Source organism: Ursus arctos, unplaced genomic scaffold (assembly GCF_023065955.2).
Source record: "Ursus arctos isolate Adak ecotype North America unplaced genomic scaffold, UrsArc2.0 scaffold_21, whole genome shotgun sequence".
In the NCBI taxonomy this organism is placed as follows: Eukaryota; Metazoa; Chordata; class Mammalia; order Carnivora; family Ursidae; genus Ursus; species Ursus arctos.
In genome coordinates, this window is record NW_026622886.1 from 44,136,484 (window position 1) to 44,159,567 (window position 23,084).

Consider the following 23,084-nt stretch of genomic DNA (forward strand, 5'->3'; position numbering starts at 1 on the left):
AAGGACCTCAAGGTTTATTGCATAAATAAGTAAAGTACAATAATGTTGTAAGAAAGAAATACTCCCAGCTTTGGGGGCCCTGAAGGGGGAAAATGACTGCAAGAGGTTTTGGGAGAAGTGGTATTTAAACTGGATTTGAAGGATGACTAGTAAGCAGTTTGCCACCTCAGAGAGGAAAGGGGTTGGGTTCCAGGAGGAAAAAGGAACATCATACTTTGGGGCAATTGGAAATAGAGTTACAAGATGTCCTCCACTAAAATACCAGATCACCTCATAGGAGGTGAAAAACATTTTGAAAGTTTAAATATATATTTATGTTTCAACTGGTAGTGTGTGCACGTTGTTTTTAATTGCACAGCTTTTACATTTTAATAAAAAAAAGATTTAGGGGCGCCTGGCTGGCTCAGTCATTGAGCATGCAACTCTTGATCTCGGGGTTGTAGGTTCAAGCCCCAAGCTGGGTGTAGAGATTACTAAAAAAAAAAAAAATTAAAAATCTTTAAAAAATTAATTTTTTTCCATTTTGCCACACAAGAGGTTAACTATGGAACTCTTGACTGCCCTAATTTCATGCGGAACTGTCTTATGTAACAATGTTGGGTGAAGAGCCAGAATACCTAAAGCAGAGAGGCTGGGGAGGAAGGTCAGGGCCAACTGGGAGAGGCCTCCTGTACTGAGCTCTCGGACACAGTTATACAGACAACACGGAACCTTTTAAGTAGAGAAGTGTCATAATCACATGTATGTTTTATAAAGATAACTGTTGTCAGTGTGGAAGGATGGGTTGGGTGTGGGGAGAGAGAGAGAGACCAGAGATAAGCAGCTTACTTTGGTGATGATTGCAGTCAAATATAAATGTGATTCATATCGCCCATCCATGGTGCTACTGGGATTTATTTTATATTTGCACTTGGGAAGTCCAACTTGGCAGCAGAAAGTGCAGCCCCTAAAAATGCATTGTTGGCTGAAGCTAAAACCTGTACTACTGTGGTAGGCACAAGCCCCCAAAGATAGAGCATCTAGAAGTGAATCCTAGCTCTGCAGTTTCCTGAGTGAGCTGATAAAAATTATGGCGCCTCTCCAGGCCTCACTTTCCTCATCTGTGCAATGGGTTAATGCCTAGCTCCTGGACATGTGATAAGCACTTAACTGAGGTAGTCCTTTCAAGTGCTTACAGCAACATCAGACCATTGTACATACCCAGAGAATGTTAGTTATCTTTGCGATTATCTCAGTTTTAATCTGCTTAGAAAGAAAGCTATTTAAAAATCAGAGACAGGGGCAGGGCACCTGGCTAGCTCAGTCAGAAGAGTCTATAATTCTTGATATCGGGGAGGTGAGTTCAAGCCCCATATTAGGTGTAGAGATAAATAAATAAAACTTCTTAAAAAGATTTAAAAAATAAAAATCAGAGGCTGTATCTTAAACATCTTTGATTTCATCATGTTCAATAAAGCATCAATAAATGTTTTTGAATGTTAATTTCTTAATATTAGTAAATCACCATCTTACTGTAGTTAGAAATTGGATTCCATTCACTAAACAAAGCATTTTGCATACATTCTTACAAGAACCCTACAAAGGCGGATACCATTGTCCTCATTTTACAGATGAGAAACTAGAAAGCCCAGTAAATGCATAAAGACCTGGGTGGGCCATCATTCCAGCCCAGATCAGCTTGCCTCCAGAGTGGGTTTTCCCAGTTTTCTACTCTGATTTCTGTAAATTTATGGTTCTTTAAGCTTGTGAGGCAGGTTCACGCACAGTGAAATGTGTATGACTGATTCCTGGTTTTCCTTCCATGGATCTCTTCTGATCCAGCCATGCAGTGTGATTAACAAGTCAGTTGATTTTTTTCATAGTTTTCTCTTTTTCAGGTGCTCCTTATCTTTCCCATAATTAGGAGCCCACTTTGCTTCACAGAGCTGGATATGGAGAATGCCTGTGACTTGAATTCCAGAAAGCCAGAGTGAGCCGAGTTTGGGGGCAGGCAACTGTGACTCTAATTCTGTGCCTTTTTTGCTCCACCTTGTGGTAGCTGTTTTCTTAGCTGTACAAGAGGGATGGTCCCTTAAAGCTCACCCCTCCCTGCCACACTCCTACTCTAGGGGGCCCACAAGGAGAAATTTAGAGTGCCTGATAATAGGATCCCTACTATATATTCATCCACCCTGTTATCTAGTATTTGCCTTTCAGAACCACCCCAAATTTCCAGAAGTACTAGTTAATCTACCATGTGACCCTATGTCCTGGGAGTAGTTAGGAACATACATCGGGGGCCTTGCAGCCACAAAATAAACCATGCACCTTACTACAGTACCACTTTGGCCCAATCCTCGATAACTTAAGTCATTTTAAAAGTTAAATACAAACTCACTAAAGAGCCAAATTCACACAATTATTTTAGATATAGTTTCAATGTCTAAAAGTAGCTTCATGTCTGAAGTAGGATATTCAGCTACTCCCCTTCCTGTAAGGGATAACTTCTCCTCTGCCTGTTGGGATGGAAAAGTGGGTGAAGCCCTGCCAATATCCTAGGTTTTATTCTCAGATCCAGCCAGAGAATGAGAACAGCAACTGTTGTGCGTGCACATCTTATGTTGTCTTGACTCTGTGACCCCTTGGCTTCTCCAATTGCTTATAGTCGTGCTTTAAGTGAATTGCATTTTGGTCTCATGTCCTGGGGCAGTGTTTTATAAAGAATCATCTTACCATTGGTCACCTTCACCAGAATCACCTTGGGAGTCTATTTAGAATTCAAACATTGTGTACCAAAAGCCACCTTTCTCAACTGCAATATGCATACAAATCACCTGAGAATCTTGGTAAACTAAGGTCCTGATGCCTTCAGGACTGAGGCTTGAGACTGTGCATTTCTAATAAGCCCCTAAACCATGCCAATAATGTGGTCATAGAGACCACACCTTGAGGAGCAAAGACTCATAGGGTCCAAATTTCGGGTGAGGGAGAAGTTCCCCAGGTGATTCTCACGCCTGAGAATCTTTGCCCAAGGGTAAGAGATACTGAAAGAATATCCTGACAAAACACTAGCTACATTTACTTAAGTGACATTGATGACATGGTCAAGATTTTAATTTTTTTTTTCATTTTAGTATATCTCCAAGAAAGTAGACTGTTTTCTCCTCCAAGATAATAAAACTTTTGCTGTAATTTTTTCGTCCGTAAAATCAGGATAATTACCTTCATAGTTTGTGGTGGGGAATAAATAAATGCAAAGTGTACATACAGCAGTTAGCACCAAGCCAGGCACATAAGTGATAAATAAATGTTGGTTGTTCTGGTCATCATCCTCATTATTTGGTATGAAAAGCTTGCTTCCAAGTTCTTTGCAAAACCATTCCAGTTATGGAGAACCTTTTGGTGCGTTTATGTGTGCCTATGTATCGTCTTGTTTAAACCTCCTGTGTTAATTGAGAATTTCTTGGGTTTTGATGGGATTGTCTTGTAATTTATTAGTTTACTGTGTGTCTACATTTCCTAGACACCACCTCAAATCTTTTACAAAATGATCTCTATAGTCTCTTCCACTCTAATCGACAAATATTTTTTGAGTATCTATTCAATTGCACAATATGACATTGCTGTTCTTTGACCCTTTTTGACATAAAAGATGGCAAAGCTATATGATGTAATGTATTACTTTGAGCTCCACACTCTGCAATTGGCGTAAACAAAAGCTGACATTAAAAAACCCACTTCCAAATATCCAAGTAAAAGCTCAATTAAATCCTACCCAAATCTAGGGAACTCTCATTCATTTGTAGGTTGAATGAGTCCAGTACGGTTTTCCAGGTAGTCAATCAAGAAATATTAATCATTGTTTTAAAGGAAACTTGGCCCATAATTTAACAACAGCTTGTGGAAATGGACCGTATAAACAGCCATTTTCCCTTTTCTGGCAACACAGTAGTAAAGACAAGCTGTCAAAAGATCTTGCCAATTTCATTCTAATGCACTTTCCCTGATAGGGAAGCGGGTAGAATGTAACAAGAAAGGTGAGTTTGGATGAGGCCCCTGGAGCATCAATGCAAGAGATCCTAAAAAGAGACAGCAGGAGAGAAAGGATAGAAGAGAAAGAGATAAAGAAATGAAAGGTCACAGGGAGAGAAAAAGCAAAAGAGAACAATAAAATGCATGATTCTTCTAAAATGTTCAGTTGTATAATTTAGTTCCTCTCCGCCAAAAACTCTCATCTCTGATTTCCAAAAAAAAAAAAAAAAAAAACCAAAAAAAAAAAAAAAAACCTCTTTAAAGCTAAAATAAATGAGGGCTTTTAAGTACCTTTAATTTTCTTTGAATAAAACTGCTTTGGAAAGATTTTAATCATCTGCTCAAAATCACCTGTTTCCATTTTGCACAAATCGTTATTAAAATAGAATTTGCTCTGTGTAATCTCATATTTATAACTTCCAAACACCCACACATAACAGTCCTCTCATTGGAGTGACTATCTGCTGCTTGGAAATTCTACTACAACTTCCCATGTGGTTGCTGCACAGTGTGAGCGGAGTATGAATGTTCCATGAGCCCATCCTGATGAAAGTATGAAATCCCACCACTTATAACTAAAGAATGGTATCATTACTCAGAGAAAAACAGCCAAAGTGAGACAAGAAATGGCTGCAATTTAGTTATCAGAATCAGAGATGGATTCGTATGTAGAGCAAACCCTAACAAAAAGATTTATTCTACCAAGACGTGCGTGTGTCTCTAAAGCTTGTATTTTAGGAAATGAATAACAGACTCCACCCCTTCTTGCCATTATACTTTGGCGGCAGACATTTCAAGGCTGCCTAATTTTGTTAGCTCTTTTACAGAGAAACCAGTCTATATAAATGCTCCTCGGAGTGTTCCAAAGAAGCCAAAGGTTGGTAAATGGAATCCTATTTAAATATAATGGAGGAGTGCCTGGGTGTCTCAGTCGGTTAAGCATCTGCCTTTGGCTCAGGTCATGATCTTGGGGTCCTGGGATCGAGCCCCGCGTCCGTCCTCTAGGCCTTCTCCCTCTGCCCTTCCTCCTGCTCATGCTCTCTCTCCCTCTCTCAAATAAATGAATCAATATAATGGAGAAACTGGCACTCAAAAGAATCTCAAGGTATAGTCTTTTGTAAAACAAAGACGATTTTTGAAAAAGTAGTATGAGGCTCACAGGCAGTGGGGCACTCGGGCTATATGCCATCTGAGGAGAAGGTGGGGGTCTGGGACCTCAAAGGGGAAAAAAAGACAATTCACAGGAAGATAAAAAAGAGTAAACCCCTGGTAAACAAATGTTTGCTGGGCCCTACACAAACAATGGGACACAGAGAGGAATTTCAACAAACAGATTTTGCTAAATTCCTCCGTGGCTACCACACCTAGTTCATATTATACTGTAGTTATCTATGGTGATAACTCCCTTCCTGGAGCAGGTCCTGTGCCTAAATTGTTTTAGGCAGATAGGGGAAAGAACAAAGTTTCTTCCTGAGCCTTCTGTTTCTTAACAATAATCTACCTTAAATAACCCGCAAGCCAAAGACAAATATTTTGGGGTGACAGATTTTGCCTCTCTACACTCCCCACTCATGGCGCCCTAGCATCTCGTGCTTCCTTGGGCCATAGCACTTGCTCTCCTATGTTTTCCTGTATTTATTTGTCTGACCCCACCTCTCAGTGTGAGTCCCCAGAGCATACTCGAACACTGCTCCTGACGTAAAGTAGACACTCCATGAATGTCTGTTGAGAGACATGAATGGATGATGACATCCTTTGACAAGCTGCACAATCTGGAAATTGTATTGCCTTTCAGAGGGAATTCCTTGTATTTGAGAATCTTGCTTAGTTAATTTTGATGAGGTGAAATTATCAAAGTAAGAATGATGAACGAAAGTAAAAGACAAAGAGCTCTGACACTTAGCAGAAAAGGAAGATTACCTTTGTGCTGAGCCACCTTGGCGGAAGTGTCTGAGACTAAGATCTGTTCAGTTTAAAGCCGCTGAGGTGTATTTGAAGGAGCCCTGGGTTTAGAGGCAGAAACCTAGGCTTGGCTTCCAGTTCTGTGACTTTCCCTCTTTGACTGTTGTTTTCTTGCCCAGGAAATGGGGAAGGAATATGTGACTTCACAGCTGTCGGGAGAGGGAGAATGTATTTGAAATGGCGTCATAAACTTCAGAGCTCTGTACAAAGTGTGATCAGTGAGGGCAGCCTGGGAGAGCCTGACTGAATCAGACAGGGACTCCCGCCGGGCCAGACAGTGGGAGCATCTCCTGTGAGGGTACCGAATGGGGCAGCGCACCCTTCAGCCTTCTGCCCGAGCTTGGCATGCACTCGCCAAATGTCGACTAGAATTGCTGATTTCCTGAAAGTTCCAGTCAAGTTGCACAAACCCAGGGCAGGCTATCTAAGGCTATCTAGGTGGAAATGGGGTTTCCAGATCCATCTGTTTACCCACTATGGGCACAGCCATAAGCTGTGGAGTACTGACAGAGAACACAGTGGGGTACAAGGAGGCAGGGCAGGTAACTGCCCCAGTGGTATGACTGGAGGGCTCCCTGAGAAGCTCTTTGCCAAAAAAGCCTCCCTTATTGATCTTTCCTTGGTGCTTGGGATTCCTACATTACTCAATCTCTTTGATGGGGCCTGGCATCCCCCCACAAGGATCTGTGGGGTTTTTACCCAGAATAACAATAATTATAACAATAACAGGTGGGGGGGTATGCCTGGCTGGCTCAGTCAGTGGAGCGCTGGGCTCTTGATCTCAGGGTTGTGGGTTCGAGCCCCACATATGGTATAGTGATTACTTAAAAATAAAATCTTTAATGATAATGATGATAATAATAATAAGGAACACTCCTTTAGATGTGTGAGGGTGCAGCTCCAAGAACTTTGCAGCATTAACTAATTTAATCCTCATCACAGTCCTGTGAGTTTGGTGCTCTCATTACCATCCCCCTTTTATAATGGGGATATTAAGACACAGAGGGTGACAATTCTTTCTCAAGGATGTAGAGCTAGAAAGTAGCAAAGCTGGAATCAGAACCAAGGCAGTCCAGCTCCAGAGTCTAATACTTAACCCCTATGCTGTTGACTATACATTTGTGGCAATGGAACAGAATATGCAGAACTTTGCTAATTCCCTATTAACAACTGGTCTGTATCTCTCCCTTTTTTATTTAAGAAATTGTGTTGGGGCACCCAGCTGGTTCAGTCAGAAGAGCATGCAATTCTTGATCTCGGGGTCATGAGTTTGAGCCCAATGTTGGGTGTACAGATTACTTAAATAAATAAACTTAAAAAAAAAGATACTGTGTTTACTGGCTTTTGAACGTCACTATTATAGAATAGGGGGAAATAACCCCTCTGGTCAATGCTCCCTGTAAGATCAGGGAATCGTTATAGATATCACTATTTAGCCCACAGTCTCTGAAGAAAGCAAAAAAGAGGCCAGAACTTTTCCTAGCCCCTTCCCACAAAAAACCACTTTGCTTTCTTCTGAGTGAACACCCACTTGTGCATACCGTGGCTCAGGGGCAGATGGAGGAGAGCCCCTCTCTCCTCTGCCCCCAAAGACCGTGCTATCGGAGCCATCCTGGACCAGCTGGACCATGGCAGGCAGAGAGCAGGAGAGGATCAGGTAGTAAGTACCCAGGGGTCTTGGTGCTCTTAGTTCAAGAAATAAAGGGAAGCTGAACCCTTTCAGCTAGTACCTGCCTTTTTGTGTCCCTTAATTTCTATCTAATTATAATTGAAAAAAAATAAAAATAACGTCTAGATTTGTGTGGGAAGCCACCCCTAAATCTGGCAGATTCTGAAATACGTGGCCCCTGTATTAGTTAGGGTTCTCCAGAGAAACAGTAACAATAGGGCATAAATACAGAAAAAGATGTATTATGAGGGAAAGGCTCATGCAATTATGGAGGCTAAGTCCCACAACTTGCTATGTGCAAGCTGGAGACCCATGACAGCCAGTGGTGAAGGTTCAGTCCAAACCCAAAGGTCTGAGAACCAGAGCCCTGATGTCTGAGGACAGGAGAAGATGGATGTCCCAGTTCAAGCAGAGAGAGCAAACTTACCGTTCAGGACAGAACAGATCTGGACTGCAGCTCTTTGCCTGTGAGAGTAGCTGTGGGTGGACTCTTGGCTTGGTGGGTGCTGGGTGGTGACAGTAGGACTAGAGCCCTGTGGAGAAGACACGTACTCACTACCAGGGAAGCCTGCTGCCAGTTTCTCTTCCCGCAAGGACGTATGTGGGCCTGCCCAGAAGTCATCTGTCTAATATTAATCACATTTAATGAGCGAATGAACAAGAAACTCTTTGTAAAGTTGTCATTGTTATCATTAACATTCAATTAGGCTTAGAATATATCAAATCACAACAACATAAAGGGGAGGTTCAAGGATATATATATAAACACAATTGGAAATTAGATTTAGACAGACTTTAAATTTTGTTCTTTCACTCTCATGCATAATTTTTTTTTTAAATGCGGCCTTAGCAGGGCATCTGGCTGGCTCAGTTGGGAGAGTGCGTGACTCTTTTTTTTTTTAAAGATTTTATTTATTTATTTGCCAGAGTTGAAAGAGAGAGAGCAAGCACAAGTAGGGGGAACGGCAGGCAGAGGGAGAAGCAGACTCCCCGCTGAGCAAGGAGCCCAATGCAGGACTCAATCCCAGGACCCTGGGATCATGAGATGAGCCAAAGGCAGACGCTTAACCAGCTGAGCCACCCAGGCGCCCCGGAGCGTGTTACTCTTGATCTCAGGGTTGTGGGTTCAAGCCCCACGTTGGGTATAAAGATTACTTAAAAACAAAATCTTTTAAAAATAAATAAATAAATAAATAAATAAATAAATAAATAAAATGTGGGCTTAGAATGACAGTGCACACTTAAGAATCTTGTATTACAGACAGAGGAAGTGTGGTCTGATAGCAGAGGACTTGATGACAATTTACCTTAGCTGTTGAAGGGGAGGGGAAAAAATCCTTTCCTTCCACCCCTTTAGTTTCTTAGCTGGAGCTCTGTACCAAAAGACAGATTAGTAAGAGAAAAGCCTAGAAATCTACTTAAAGTAAACTTTGTGTGACATGGAAGTCTTCATAAGGAAAATAAGACCTGCGCATTTTTTCAAAAAGATTTATTTATTTATTTTAGAGAAAGCACAAGAGAGTGGGGGGAGGGGCAGAGCAGACTCCCCACCCAGCGTGGAGCCCAAAGTGGGCTTTGGCCGGGATCCATCTCACAACCTGAGATCACGACCTGAGCCGAAATCAAGAGTCAGACACTCAACCATTTATTTATTTAGTAGATATTTATGGAGATTTTACTATGTCTCAGGAGCTATATTAAATGTTGGGGCATATGTAGATGAATAAAACAGATACAGTCCTTGCCTTCAAGGAGCTTATAATCCAATGCAAGAGATAGACAATATATGAGCAAAGAAGCAAACATATCATCTCTAACTCATATAAACTCTACAAGGTTCTGAATTAGGAAGCTTCAGGTAGCATGGTTGTGGAAGGACTTTCTGAAGAAATGACATTTAAGCTCAGACCAGAAGCATGGGTGATAAACTGGTGGCACTTGAGTGGAGAGAGTATCCCAGGGAGAGGGACTAGTGTAAACCAAAGCCAGGGAGTTGAAAAACACTTGGTGAATACACAAAGGTCAAAATTGACGGAGATCTTGCCTTTGGCATTAACCAAGGAACAGGGCTCCATGAACACTAAAGAGTTGGCAAGAAGAAATGTTTTCCTAGTCCTGGGAAATTCAGCTAACTCATTAGCAAATTCAAGTGACCTATTAGCAAAGAAAATGGATTTCTGTAGAGAGTGTAAATTGGTACAATCATCTTGCGAAATAAGTTGACTTTATCCCATAAAGACTAATACTTTCAACACCTTAAGACCCAGGATTCTACCCTAGAGCACCAGTTTTCAGAATTTTTTGCTTCTGTACCCACAAAGGTAGTCTTGTAAAACTCTCTACCCTTCTGAACATTTTTTAAAAAGATTTTATTTATTTATTTGACACAGAGACAGTGAGAGAGGGAACACGAGCAGGGGGAGTGGGAGAGGAAGAAGCAGGCTCCCTACGGAGCAGGGAGACGGATGCGGGGCTGGATCCCAGGACCTTGGGATTATGACCTGAGCCAAAGGCAGATGCTTAACACCCTCCTCTGAACATTTTTGGATTGATATCTAAAATGCTTCATCCTATGTGTAAACAGTTTAAATGATAAATTCCATCATATTTTAAGAACTGGTATATGAAAACTGTTATCTCATATTCTAAAATATACCCAGTGAGTCAAATCTCTGTGTTGTACACCTGAAAATAATATAACATTGTAAATGTCAACTATACTCCCCCCCCCAAAAGCATCCAATGGAATCCAACTACCATAGTGATTTGGTACTCACCTTTATTTAAAAAAAAAAAGTCCTTGGATGAGCTTTTCTTTCTTCTTCTTTTTTTTTTTTTTAAAGATTTTTATTTATTTATTTGACAGAGATAGAGACAGCCAGCGAGAGAGGGAACACAAGCAGGGGGAGTGGGAGAGGAAGAAGCAGGCTCCTAGCGGAGGAGCCTGATGTGGGGCTCGATCCCATAACACCAGGATCGCGCCCTGAGCCGAAGGCAGACGCTTAACCGCTGTGTCACCCAGGCGCCCCAGCTTTTCTTTCTTTTTAAGACTTTTTTAAAAATTATTTGAAATAGAGAGAGAGAGCAAGAGAGCACAAGCAGGGATGGGGGAGGGGCAGAGGGAGCTGGAGAAGCAGACTCCCCACTGAGCAGGGAGCCCGTTGTGGGGCTCAGTCCCAGGACACAGAGATCACGATCTGAGCCAAAGGCGGTCAGTCCTGTAACCGACTGAGCCACCCAGGCACCTGGATGAGCTCTTTTTAACAAACAGAAATTTTACATTATTCTTTTATCTCTTTGAATCTATGTTTCCATTCTACTTTCCCCATAGAATTTTATCTTAACAAAATATATTTTATGTTTGAAAACGTTTTCTTGTCCTAAGTGTTCTTTTGTAGTTGGTTAAGCGTCTGACTCTTGATCTCAGCTCAGGTCTTGATCTCAGGGTGGTGAGTTTAAACCCTGCACTGGGATCCATGCTGGGCATGCAGCCTACTTAAAAAAAAAAAAAAAAAGACAATAAAATGATAAATAAAATTCAGGGTAGTGGTCACTTCTGAAAGGAGGAAACAGGCATCAGAAAGGGAAGCATATTGGTAGATGCAGCTTATTCAGAGAGATGAATTTATGGATGATAACTACAGTATTATGCATTGTAAGTATATATGGTACATACATGGTATATATGCTGTGCTTATGTGCATGGGACAGACATTTATCTTTAAATATAAATTTAAAAATGAAAGGAAGGCAGAATAATGAAGGTTAACTCATTTAACATTATCGAGGTTTATTTATTTGTAATTCAGTAAAGGTCTCCTGAGCAAATTCCACAGGCAGGCATTAATGTAGATGCCAGAGATCTAGCGATGAGAGGAGACAGACAACGTTTCTTGGAAGTTTGTGCTTTACTGGAAGGAGAGAGGAAGAGAAACTTTTTCTTCTGCAGGATTCAATGCATTGAGAATGGATTCAGGAGATCAATTCTGAAGATGAGGCTCAGACGCACATGCGCAGAACTGAGAGATTCCGCTGTACCTGGTGCCATGGTTTAAACCTGTAAGCCAGTTTGTACCTGACTTCATCCAGATGGCTGGGCTTTTCTTCCTGTGGGCCAGCACGTTCCCCTGTGGCGGTGGTGTTCTTTAAGCAGGCTTGACTTGGGCTTTCTGGCATTTGTAGCACAACAATTACTCATTGAGCCCATTGCCAGGGGTGACATCAGCAACTCAGAAGATATTTATCAGTTTACTTTCTGATGTGGCAGCTGGTTTCAACATTTCATTTGCATTGTCTCTTTTGACTCTTAAATCTACCTCGTAGCAGAAAAGCAAGAGGTGAAGGGACTTGTATATACTTGGATAGATAGTAGGGGTCCCTGGGACTTGAACACAGACTTCTGGACTCCAGTCCTGTGTGTTTTCTATTAGACCATGGGGAATGTGGGGAGTAAAGCAATCAAGTTTACTGACATAAAATTTCCACAATATTGGTCAGTTTGCATGAGCGTCCCACTGAGATAGTGTCCTGGGCATGCATGTCATCATTCTATTTTATTTATTTTTAATTATTATTAATTTTTAGTAAGCTCTATACCTAACATGGGGCTTGAACTCACAACCCCGAGATAAGAGTCAAATGTTCTACTGAATGAGCCAGACAGCAGTCCTGTAATCATTTTATTTTAAATGAGGAACTCTTCCAGGTGTAGACGAAGCATAGAGAATAACCAAATAAATACAGGAAGCAGATCCTCCCATTCGGCCTTCAGAAAGGAACCCAGCCCTGCTGACACCTTGATTGTAGACTAGTGAGTCCCATTTCAGATTTTTCATCTCCAGAAATGTAGGATAATCAATTTGTGTTATTTTAAGCCATTCGGTCTTTGGTAATTTTTATAGCAGTCATTAGAAAACTAATCTAAGACTTATATATAGGCTTAAGTCATTCATTTTAACTGCAATGTGCAATTGCACTGCATGTGCTCTTTTTTTTTTTTTTAAAGATTTTATTAATTTAATAGAGAGAGACAGCCAGCGAGAGAGGGAACACAAGCAGGGGGAGTGGGAGAGGAAGAAGCAGGCTCCTAGCAGAGAAGCCCGACGTGGGGCTCGATCCCAGAACGCCGGGATCACGCCCTGAGCCAAAGGCAGACGCTTAACAACTGCGCCACCCAGGCGCCCCTACATGTGCTCTTTGAGCATTGCTTCTCAAAATTATATTTGAGACATTCAGTCATGTTTCTGCATGCACCTGTACTTGGTTTCTTTTTCTTTCTTTCCTTTCTTTCCTTCCTTCCTTCCTTCCTTCCTTCCTTCCTTCCTTCCTTCCTTCCTTCCTTCCTTCCTTTTTTTTTTAGAGAGTGTGAGCAGGGGTGCATGGTGGAAGTGGGTACAGGGAGAGAGAAAGGAGAACCTTAAGCAGGCTCTACATCCAAGGTGGAGCCCAACGTGGGGCTCAATCTCACCACCCTGAGATCATGACCTGAGCTGAAATCAAGAGTGGGAGGCTTATCAGACTGAGCCACCCAAGGCAACCCCGTAGTTTCTTTAGTTTTCTATTGAATGACTATCCCACGTGTTTTATTTCACTGTTCATCTGCTGGTGAACATTCACGTTGTTTCCTTTTTTTTTTTTTGCTGTAATAATGTTGCTGTGAATATTTTTGAATTTTTTTCCTTATGCACATGTGCAAGAATTTCTCATAGGGTGGTGGGTTGAGAACCCACTGGGATAATGAGTTTAACGTGCAGCCGGTTTTCAACTTAAGGGGAGTGGAATTGGCGGGCTGCAGGGTGTATGCGTTGTTAACTTTCTTGTTTGTGCTAAATTGCTCTCCAATGTGGCCATGCTGATTTAACCTTCTCCAGCGGTGCATGAAGATGCCCATTTTCCTACACATTCAAATGTGACTTTTAAATTTCCGCCACTACGGTGAGTCTAAAATGGTATATCCTTTTCATTTCAATTTGCATTTCCCTGATTACCAGCAAGGATGAATATGTTTATATATGTTTATTGGCCGTTTGTCTCTCCTCTTCCTTGAATTGTCTGGATAACGTGAAACAAGTTAGGACACAGACTCCACTGGCCGGGGACCTGCCACATGTGAAAATACAATTGGACCCCTATAGGCCTTGATGGTTCTTTAAGGAGGATTTATCCATTCAAGGAACTTTGAATGAAATGCACACGAGGAACTAATGACTGTATCACATTTAATAAAATAGAAGAAATCGTGTTTGTCTTTTTACACTAAGAATTAAAAACTATCAAAGTTCTGAGAAACTTGAACACTGCTCTTTTCATGAAAATGTCCTACTTTTATATTTCTGATTGTGCACACTTCCAAAACACAACCCCATTTAATCATTAAGCATTGAATGCATTCTAGATTCCAACCGGCTCATGTGCAAAGGATGAGAGCTAACAGTAAGAATATCATCTTGATTCCCAGGTTGTGAAGGAAAGGGACCTACCTGACAGCCGATCTACCTGCACAGAGGGGGCCGGCCGTTCTGCTCAGTCGTCCCCAAGCGGCAGTGTGGGAGACAGTTGTGCACTCCCCAGGCTTATCCGTCCAAACGCCCAGAGCTTGCTTGCCCCAATCCCAGACTTTTCTCTGGCTGCTCAGTGGGGAAATAGCAAAAGCAAAAAGTTAGAAAAACTAGGCCATTTGTGGTTTCATATCTCCCTCTTCTGGACAAAGAAGAACTTGCACCGTGAAAGTGCTTTCCATTGCAATTTACGATTAAAATAGTCTTTTCCTGTTTCTACTTTGTCACCAAGGCTTACCAAAATATAAATATATATAATATATTAAGATTCAAAATGCATGTATCTTATCTATCATCTATGTATCATCTATCATCCAATTTTCATGTCACAGGTGGAATTAGACAAGTAGGTGGTAGCTTGCCTTGCTTCCCTTCTTTCTTCTCTCCTAAGTCTTTGTGATACGGAAATCCCCTCAATAAAGTATTTTAAATGTTATCGACTGGTAATTTACCCTTGAGTTGATGTCTTTCCTCATATTCTGTTAAGTACCTTCTGATCCTGATGTGATCCCCCACCTCCCCGCCTGCCCTGAAAGTGAAGTGACTCAGCACAGATCACAAACTTTATTACACCTGCCCACGTTTTCCTTTCCTTTCCATTCCTCCCTCCCTTCCTTCCTATCTTCCTTTTTTTTTTTTGATCTTTTGTAACTGAATGAATTTTACTAAAATATAAGAAATATTGGGGAACTAAATTTGGGGAAGATGATAGTCATACATAATATAGTCAGAGGGTTTCTCTATTACTTTGGTTACTCATTAAATTGAGCCAAGGTTTTGTTGGATTTACTTTTTATTTATTTATATGGAAATACCTACATGTGGTATAAAATTCATGTGGTACCGAAATGTATACAGTGGAAGTCTCTTTCATTCAACAGCTTCCCTCCTGGGAGCAATCTCTAGTGCCAGTTCCTTAACAATGTATTTTATTTTATTTAGTTTTATTTTATTTTATTTTATTTTATTTTATTTTATTTTATTTAAATTCCATTAATTAACATAGAGTGCATTACTAGTTTCAGAGGCAGAGTTCAGTGATTCACCAGTTGTATATCACACCCAGTGCTCATCACCTCAAGTGCCCTACTTAATGCCCATCACCCAGTGACCCCATCCTTCCACCCATCTCCCCTCCAGCAACCCTCAGTTTGTTTCCTATGGTTAATAGTCTCTTATGGTGAGATACCTGGGTGTCTCAGTCGGTTAAGCGTCTGCCTTCGGCCCAGGCCATGATCCCAAGGTCCTGGGATGAAGCCCTGCATCGGGCTTCCTGCTCGGCGAGGAGCCTGCTTCTCCCTCTCCCTCTGCCTGCTGCTCCCCCTGCTTGTGCTTAAATAAATAAAATCTTAAAAAAAAAAGTCTCTTATGGTTTGTCTCCCTCTCTGATTTCATCATGTTTTATTTTTCCCTCCCTCCCCCTATGCTCCTCTGTTTTTTCTTAAATTCCACATATGAGTGAAATTATATAACCATCTTTCTCTGATTGACTTATTTCACTTAGCCTAACACATGTATTTTAAAAGCTAAATCCTGTGCACATGATGAACAAAATGCAGAGGAATTTCTCATTTAACAGAAAAAAAGCATATGCTCTCAAATACCCTTCTGGCATTTTCCACTAATCCTTTTTACTCCTACTTTGAGTAGTTCTCTAAGTGGGTGGGTCCCCAACATCCTTGTCTTCAGGGAACCTGTTAGAAATGCAGATTATCAGCCCTGCCCCAGATTTACTGAATCAGAAACTCTGGGAGGGGGCCCAACATCTGTGGTTTCCCAAGCTCCTCAGGGGATTCTGATGTTTGCTAGAGTTTGAGGATTGCGGTAAATGAAAAGAATCTCAAAGGTGGGGTAGTTTACAAATTTCCTCGGGTCATCCTCATGGGCCGCTAGCATTAAGAGCCTGGGCTGGCCTAACTGGAATATATCTCTAACCCCGCCCCATCGCAAGCTTTTCTCATTCTCTGCCTTTTCATGCTGGGTGCCCAGCCTTTCCTCCCATTTTACAGATAAGAAAGCTGAAATTGAAAGAGATTGAGTTACTTGTCCAGAAAAGTAACTGGATGTTGGCAGAGCTGCGTCTCAAAACCAATGTCCTTGGAGTCCCTCGTCAGCGCATTTTCTGTTTTGCTACACTGCGGCTCCTAGCTACTACCACTCATTTCTTTTGCTCATTTTCTATTAGTTTGTTTTTTAAATTGGTTATTCAGGGGTGCCTGGGTGGCTCAGTTAAGTGTCTGTCTTTGGCTCAGGTCATGATCCTGGGGTCCTGAGATCAAGTCCTGTGGGGGGAGGACCCCTGAGCAGGAAGCCTGTTTCTCTCTCTGGCCCTGCCCTCACTCATGCTCTCTCTCAAATGAATAAATGAAATCTTTAAAAAAAATAAATCAGTTATTTCTATGTTCTGAATTTTAATACTTTGTGTTACTTTCACTACATATATTTTCTATTTGTTGAGGATCTATTTTTTATCTATTTATTTATTGTTATTTTTTTAAAATTACAGTATCATTAACACACAATGTTATGTTAACGATCTTTTTCCATCTCCTTATGGTACCTTTTGATACTGTTACGTTTATCAACTTTCCCTTGTGGCTTTTGCTCACTGTAACTTTTAAAAGAAATCCTTCCCTATCTCGAAATTATAAAGTGATCTTTCCTATATATATATATATATATAGTTTGTGGTTTGTAATTTTGCTTTTCATACCTTTTTTAAGATTTTATTTTTAAGTACTCTCTACACCCAACACGGGGCTCAAACGTACAACTCTGAGATCAAGAGTTGCGTGCTCCACCGACTGAGCCAGTCAGGTGCCCCACTTTCCCTACTTTTATATTTAACCCACCTGGAATTTATTTTTGGGTGTGCTGGGAGGCATGGCTTAATTTCATCTTTCCCATGTGGACAGTCATCCCAGAACCACTTACTGAGAAGTACGTTGTTTCTAATGATCTGCAACGACCCTGTGTCAGATAACTTTTTATACGTTTTACTTTTTAACTCATTCACGTCTTCTTGGCTACTCCTGACCCTTTGCTATTTGGTTTTATTTATTTATTTTATTTTATAGGAAATAAAGGAAGAGAAATCCCCAAGCAGACTCCCTGCTGAGCGCGAGCCCTGCTGGGGCTGGATCCCAGGACCCTGAGATCATGACCTGAGTCAGACACTTAACCGATTGAGCCACCCAGGCGCCCCGACCCTTTGCAATTTTAAAGACTGTCCTTCAATTTGGTCCTCTCTGTGTTTCTTCAGGATTACATTCAGGGTGTGCATTGACATGTCCTTCATAATGCATCATTTCAGGAGGCATATGATACTTACTGATCCCATTACCCATAATGTAAAATTCTATCATTTGGTTAAGTTGGTGTCTATCAGATTTCTCGCTGTAAACTTATTATTCTTTCTTCTGTAATTAATAAGGATTTTGTGAGGAGCTATTTTGAGCCTATGTAAATCTCCTGTTTCTTATCAGCCTTTCACAGACTAGTTTTAGAACTTACCAGGGAAGAATGGTTATTTTCCTGTTTCCTAGAAAGGCATATGCCAGACTGGAGGAAGGGGAACCATCCCTAGAAGTGGAATGTGCTAGTCAGGTGGGCTAGGTTATGCTGTCAAAACAAAGAGCCTTCAAATCCCAGTGGCCTTCCATAATAAAAGTTTTTCCATCTCATTCTCCATGTCCACGGTGGGTTGTTAGGGGGTCTGTTCACTCAGGACACAGGCTGAGGCGCAAACTGACATAGGCTTTCCTAACCGATGAGGCACAAAAGGGAATGAGGGTGATTATGCATTGTCACCTCAAGCTTCTGCCTGGAGGGAAACATCACCTCTGCTATACCCCACATGGCTATACCTATCTTTTTAATTTTTTAAATGTTAAAAAAATTGTTAAGCAATCTCTACAACCAGTGTGGGGCTCAAACTTACTAACCCAAGCCCAAGAGTCACATGCTCTACCATCTGAGCCAGCCGGGTGCCCCCATATAGCTGTACCTATCTTTAAATAGGGGCAGTGAGTGCAGTCCTAGAATGTGCTCAGGAGAGGAGAACTGAAATGGCTGTAAATAGGCCCAAGGACTCCAACATCATGTATCCCAGAGTTCAGGTAAATTGGACTGTTCTCAATATTTTCTCTCTTTCAGAAGACAGAGTACACATTCCACACTTTTTGAATTCAGGTTTGGCCCTGTGACCGCTTTGACCAATGGAACACGGGAAGAGTGATACGATGCCAGTTCTGGGAAGAAGCTTTAAGATCCAGGGCATAATTCTCCACAGTACATATCAGTAATTGCCCCTTTGCTATGAACCAAACATTTGTGTCCCTGCAAAATTCATGTGTTAGCCCTAACCCTCAGTATGATGATATTTGGAGGTGAGGGAGGGACTTAGGTTTAGGTGAAGTCCTGAGGGTGGGGCCTCCATGATGGGATTAGTGTCCTTATAAGAAGTGGAAGAGACTGGAGCTGTTCTCTCTGCCATGTGAGGATACAGGGAGATGGTGGCCATCTGCCAGTCAGGAAGAGAGCACTCACCAGAACCTGACCATACTAGCAACCTGATCTCAGACATATCAGCCTCCCAAACTGTGAGAAATAAATTTCTGTTGTTTAGGCCACTCAGTCTGTGGCATTTTGTTACGGCAGCCTGAGCTAAGCTACCCTTCCTCTTCTCCTCTACCATAAGAACAGAACATCCCACAGAGAGGCTACTCCTTCATCAGGGTTCTGGAAAGAGAAGACATGTGCAGCCAAGTTGAGCAGAGCCCAGCTGAGCCCATCAGAGTTGCAGTTGATCTGTAACCCCAATGAAATGTGAATAGGAAATAAACATCTTTTCTTATAAGCCACTAAGATATTGAGGTTGGTTGTTACAGGGCCAGGACTAGGGTGATGGGGGTAAGGTGCCCTCTTTGGGTGCAAAATTCACAGAGGTTTCACACAACTCAATAATCAAGATGAAGGAGGGGCACCTGGCTGGCTCAGTTGCTTAAGCGTCTGCCTTCGGCTTGGGTCATGATCTCAGGGTCCAGGGATCAAGCCCCACGATGGGCTCCCTGCTCAGCAGGGAGTCTGCTTCTTCCTCTCCCTCTGCCCCTCCCCCTGCTCATGCTCTCTCTCTCAAATGAATAAATAAAATCTTTTAAAAAAAGATGAATGATACTTTCATGTAATATTTGTGTTAAAATGTCAAAATGTAGAAGAATCCATAATGAACAAAATATCAAAAATTTGAATACAGATAAGATGAGCAGTGTAATCTGGCAAAAGCCCACTAAAGAACTAAAGAAGTCTTTTGTTTGTTGTTTTGTTTTGTTTTATTTTCCTTTTAGGAAGGGTTCTGATGCAACCAAAACAAATCCCAGCTGGAGTTTGGCAACAGGTAAGGAATAGAAAACTTGTAGGACATAATGAATAAATGTCAACATCAGTTAGGACACTGATTCTGAGTTAATGGCCCCTTATCACATTTCTTTGTTTTTAGTGAGTTTTAAAAACAAATATCTCAAACAACAGACTGGAAAAGAAAAACAAACCAAAAAGAGAAAATACCAACAAGAGGCACTTTAGAAATTGAGGTCCAAATTGTACCTTCCTGGCAGGATGAGGGGCTAATCTGGACAGGATGGCTGCTTTAAGGAGGCCCCTTCCAGCCTGGCCGGGGAGGCCGCTTACGTTATGTGGTTTTCAAAAATAAGGCTTCAAGGCTCCTGGGCGGCTCAGTTAGTTGAGCGTCCGACTCTTGGTTTTGGCTCAGGTCATGATCTCGGAGTCCTGAGCCCCATGATGGGCTCTGTGCTTCTCAGAGAGTCTGCTTGAGATTGTCTCTCCCTCTCCCTCTGCTCTTCCTGCTCATGCTCTCTCTCCTTCTAAAATAAATAAATAAATAAATAAATAAATAAATAAATAAATAAGTAGATATTAAAAAAACCCCCACCAAAACCAAAACAAGGCTTCACTGTAGGTATATCCAGGAAGGAAATTTGCAACAATTGTTTTCCACTTTCATTTCAGAATGAAATAAGATAATATATTTAAAACAATTCAAATATATTTTAAGCAAGACAGACTGTAGAAATCATGCTCGAACCTGAGATAAATTTAAATGACAGGTTGATCTAACCATCCAGATATTCTGACTGATGGACAAACTGTCGCTTGTCTGCCTAACTTCTTTCAGTAAACAGGCTGAGAATCTATCATCTGCATTGGGATTGGTAAAATAAAACTTATAATCACTGTTATTATTATGAAAGAGACAGGTGTGAACTCTAGGAAATACTGAAAGACAAAGGCAGCAACATCTGACACTATTCCTAAGTGCTTAATTTTAGCTTTATTTTGTAGCAGTACAGACTTTGCAAAATTTACAGGCTGATGGAGATTAATTCACAGTATCTGTGGCCCACGGTTTAGCAACACAGTAGGTATTCAACAGTTACTTAGTGTTTTAGTTTTGTCACACTCACTCACATATCAGACTGTAAAACCTAATCACTGGCATAATTTACTCCTTTTTGAAACTCCTTATTTTAACTGTAAAAGAGGACACAGAATCATTGCAATAAGATAATTTCAAAAGAAGAACATCCTGACGGTTGAAGAGCTCAGAGGTAATTTCCCCTGCGGAGGCTGCTGGGGCAGCAGCTTGGCTTCTAGTATGAATGTAGGACTCCTACCGACTGAGATTACAAGTTAAAAAAAGAAGAGTTTCCTTTTCACTAGTAACTTTTAAAAAAAAATCTGTGTTTGTGCTACAGAAAACAACCCAACCAGAGTGTATAAAACTCAAAGATACATTTTTGTCAAACGGCTTACTTAAATAACTCTGGTCCTTAATATAGTATTTTAACTACTATATTTCTACTATGTTTCTTAGAAACAAATGTAACTAATGACCAAATACCAATAACTGGTGATGTTTGTGAAAACTCATTCTCATTAGACATTTAAATCATTCCATATATTTATGGAGGATTTATATTATAAATTATTATTGAGGTATAATTGACATATGACGTCACATTACATTTAGGTATACAACATAATGATTCAATATTTGTATATATTAGGAAATGATCACCACAATATCCCCGTACATAGTTGCAAAAATGTTTTTCTTATGATAAGGTCTATATTAAAAATTATTGAAACCATATTAAACTTTGTATTTCAGAAGTTCTACTTACCAGATATAGCTTTCACTCAAATTATTTTATTGTTCAAATAATGTATTTCATATGTAAGTTTTTCTACATTATACTTTATAATTTCCTAAATTTGGAATTAATTGCAGTAACATCATATTATCTCTGCAGCCGAAATCTGTTACCTGAAAAAAGATTTAAAAAATTTGCGTAAGCCAATTATAAGTTTGAAGAACAGTAAAAATACAGAACTTGGTGATTTTTTGGAAGGATAGGGAGGAATAAATAGGAATTTACAGATTCTAGCTTGAGAAACAGCATGGTCAGTGACACCATTTACTGAGATTAAGGTTTGAGAGAAAAGAGTTGTGTGTATGTGTTTTTTAAGAGGAAAACAACGAATACAGTTTTAGTTGTGTGGTTTAAGATGCATGAAAGACATCTCCACGGAACTGAAAGAGTTACTTTAGGACCAATGACACATGGAAGACACTATGTGAGAAGCCAGACAACTTACAGGATGTGGGATTCCAATTCCTTCCAAGAACTTCCACCCCAATGAGCCAGTTTTCAGTGGTCCTCTCTGTGATGAGCTCACTCAATGGATGGAGATGACTGAAACCCTTTGCCTACACTCCTGGGTGGTTCCATAGACCTTGGCAGTTAACTTGAGCAGCTTATAACCATCCCAAGAGCCTGTCTCCTCTTCAACCAATGCACCAGGAATGAGTCGGTTCCAGCTGATCTTAGAAGAAAAATGCTGCCCCAGTGTTCCTTTACTGGCACTAAAAGACGCCACCAAATCTATTTATCCTTTTCTTTTTTCTTAAAGATTTTATGTATTTATTTATTTGAGAGAGAGAGAGAGAGCACAGGCATGGGGAGCAGCAGAGGGAGAGGGAGAAGCGGGCTCCCCACTGAGCAGGGAGCCCGAAGCGGAGCTCGATCCCAGGACTCTGGGATCATGACCTGAGCCAACTGACTGAGCCACCCAAGCACCCCTCTACTTTTCCTTTAAATTCCACTCAAGACAAGTTTGGATGCTTTACCCCTGGACAGATAGGTCTTTCTCTAAATTCCCATAGCTCTTTATAAATATGTCTACTGGAATTCTTAGCATGAATATTCTTAGCATGAACGTTCTGTAATATTCCATCAGGCTGTGAGCCCTTGAGGTCACTTTATGTTTTATTTTTTAAAAATTCCTAACATTAAATCCCTACAGGATATGTTACAAAATATTTAATGTATGAATGTATTCTGCTGCCTGGCTACTCTTTGAGGTGGAAAATTCTGTGGTATTAAAGAAAACAATCTGAAATAGTGGAGTCCCATTCCAGCATTGGCCTCAGCCTGTATTTCTGGTTTAGTGAAACTTTGCATTCAGATCTTGGTAGGTTCTGGAGCTTCAAGCTTTATGGACTCCAATTTTATAATGCAAGCCACCAGACCTTGTAGGTATATTTCCAACTATTTCTAGAGGCAAATGAGTTTGGAGTTATCTTTTAAAAAGTAACCCACAAACTCCATATAATAAGGAAAGATGTTGGAAGACACTGGAAAATTTCTTTTTCTTTTTTTAGATTTTATTTATTTATTTGGGGGGGGGGGTGGACAGGGGGAAGAGTGAAGGGGAAGGAAGAGTGAGAAGGGGAGAATCTCCAGCAGACTTCACACTGAATATGGGGCTTGATCCCATGATCCAAGACCATTACCTGAGCCGAG

The 23,084-nt window shown here is 40.9% G+C and overlaps 1 long non-coding RNA gene across 1 annotated transcript; it reads right to left on the reverse strand.

Annotated features, from left to right (window-relative positions):
• Positions 1–19,505: 19,505 nt before the first annotated feature.
• Positions 19,506–21,544, reverse strand: LOC130544443 (uncharacterized). Its single transcript, XR_008960728.1, has 2 exons — positions 21,402–21,544; positions 19,506–20,081 (listed from the first exon to the last, which is right to left on the reverse strand). It is a non-coding gene; the product is annotated as an uncharacterized LOC130544443 (long non-coding RNA).
• Between the last annotated feature and the right edge of the window lie 1,540 nt (positions 21,545–23,084).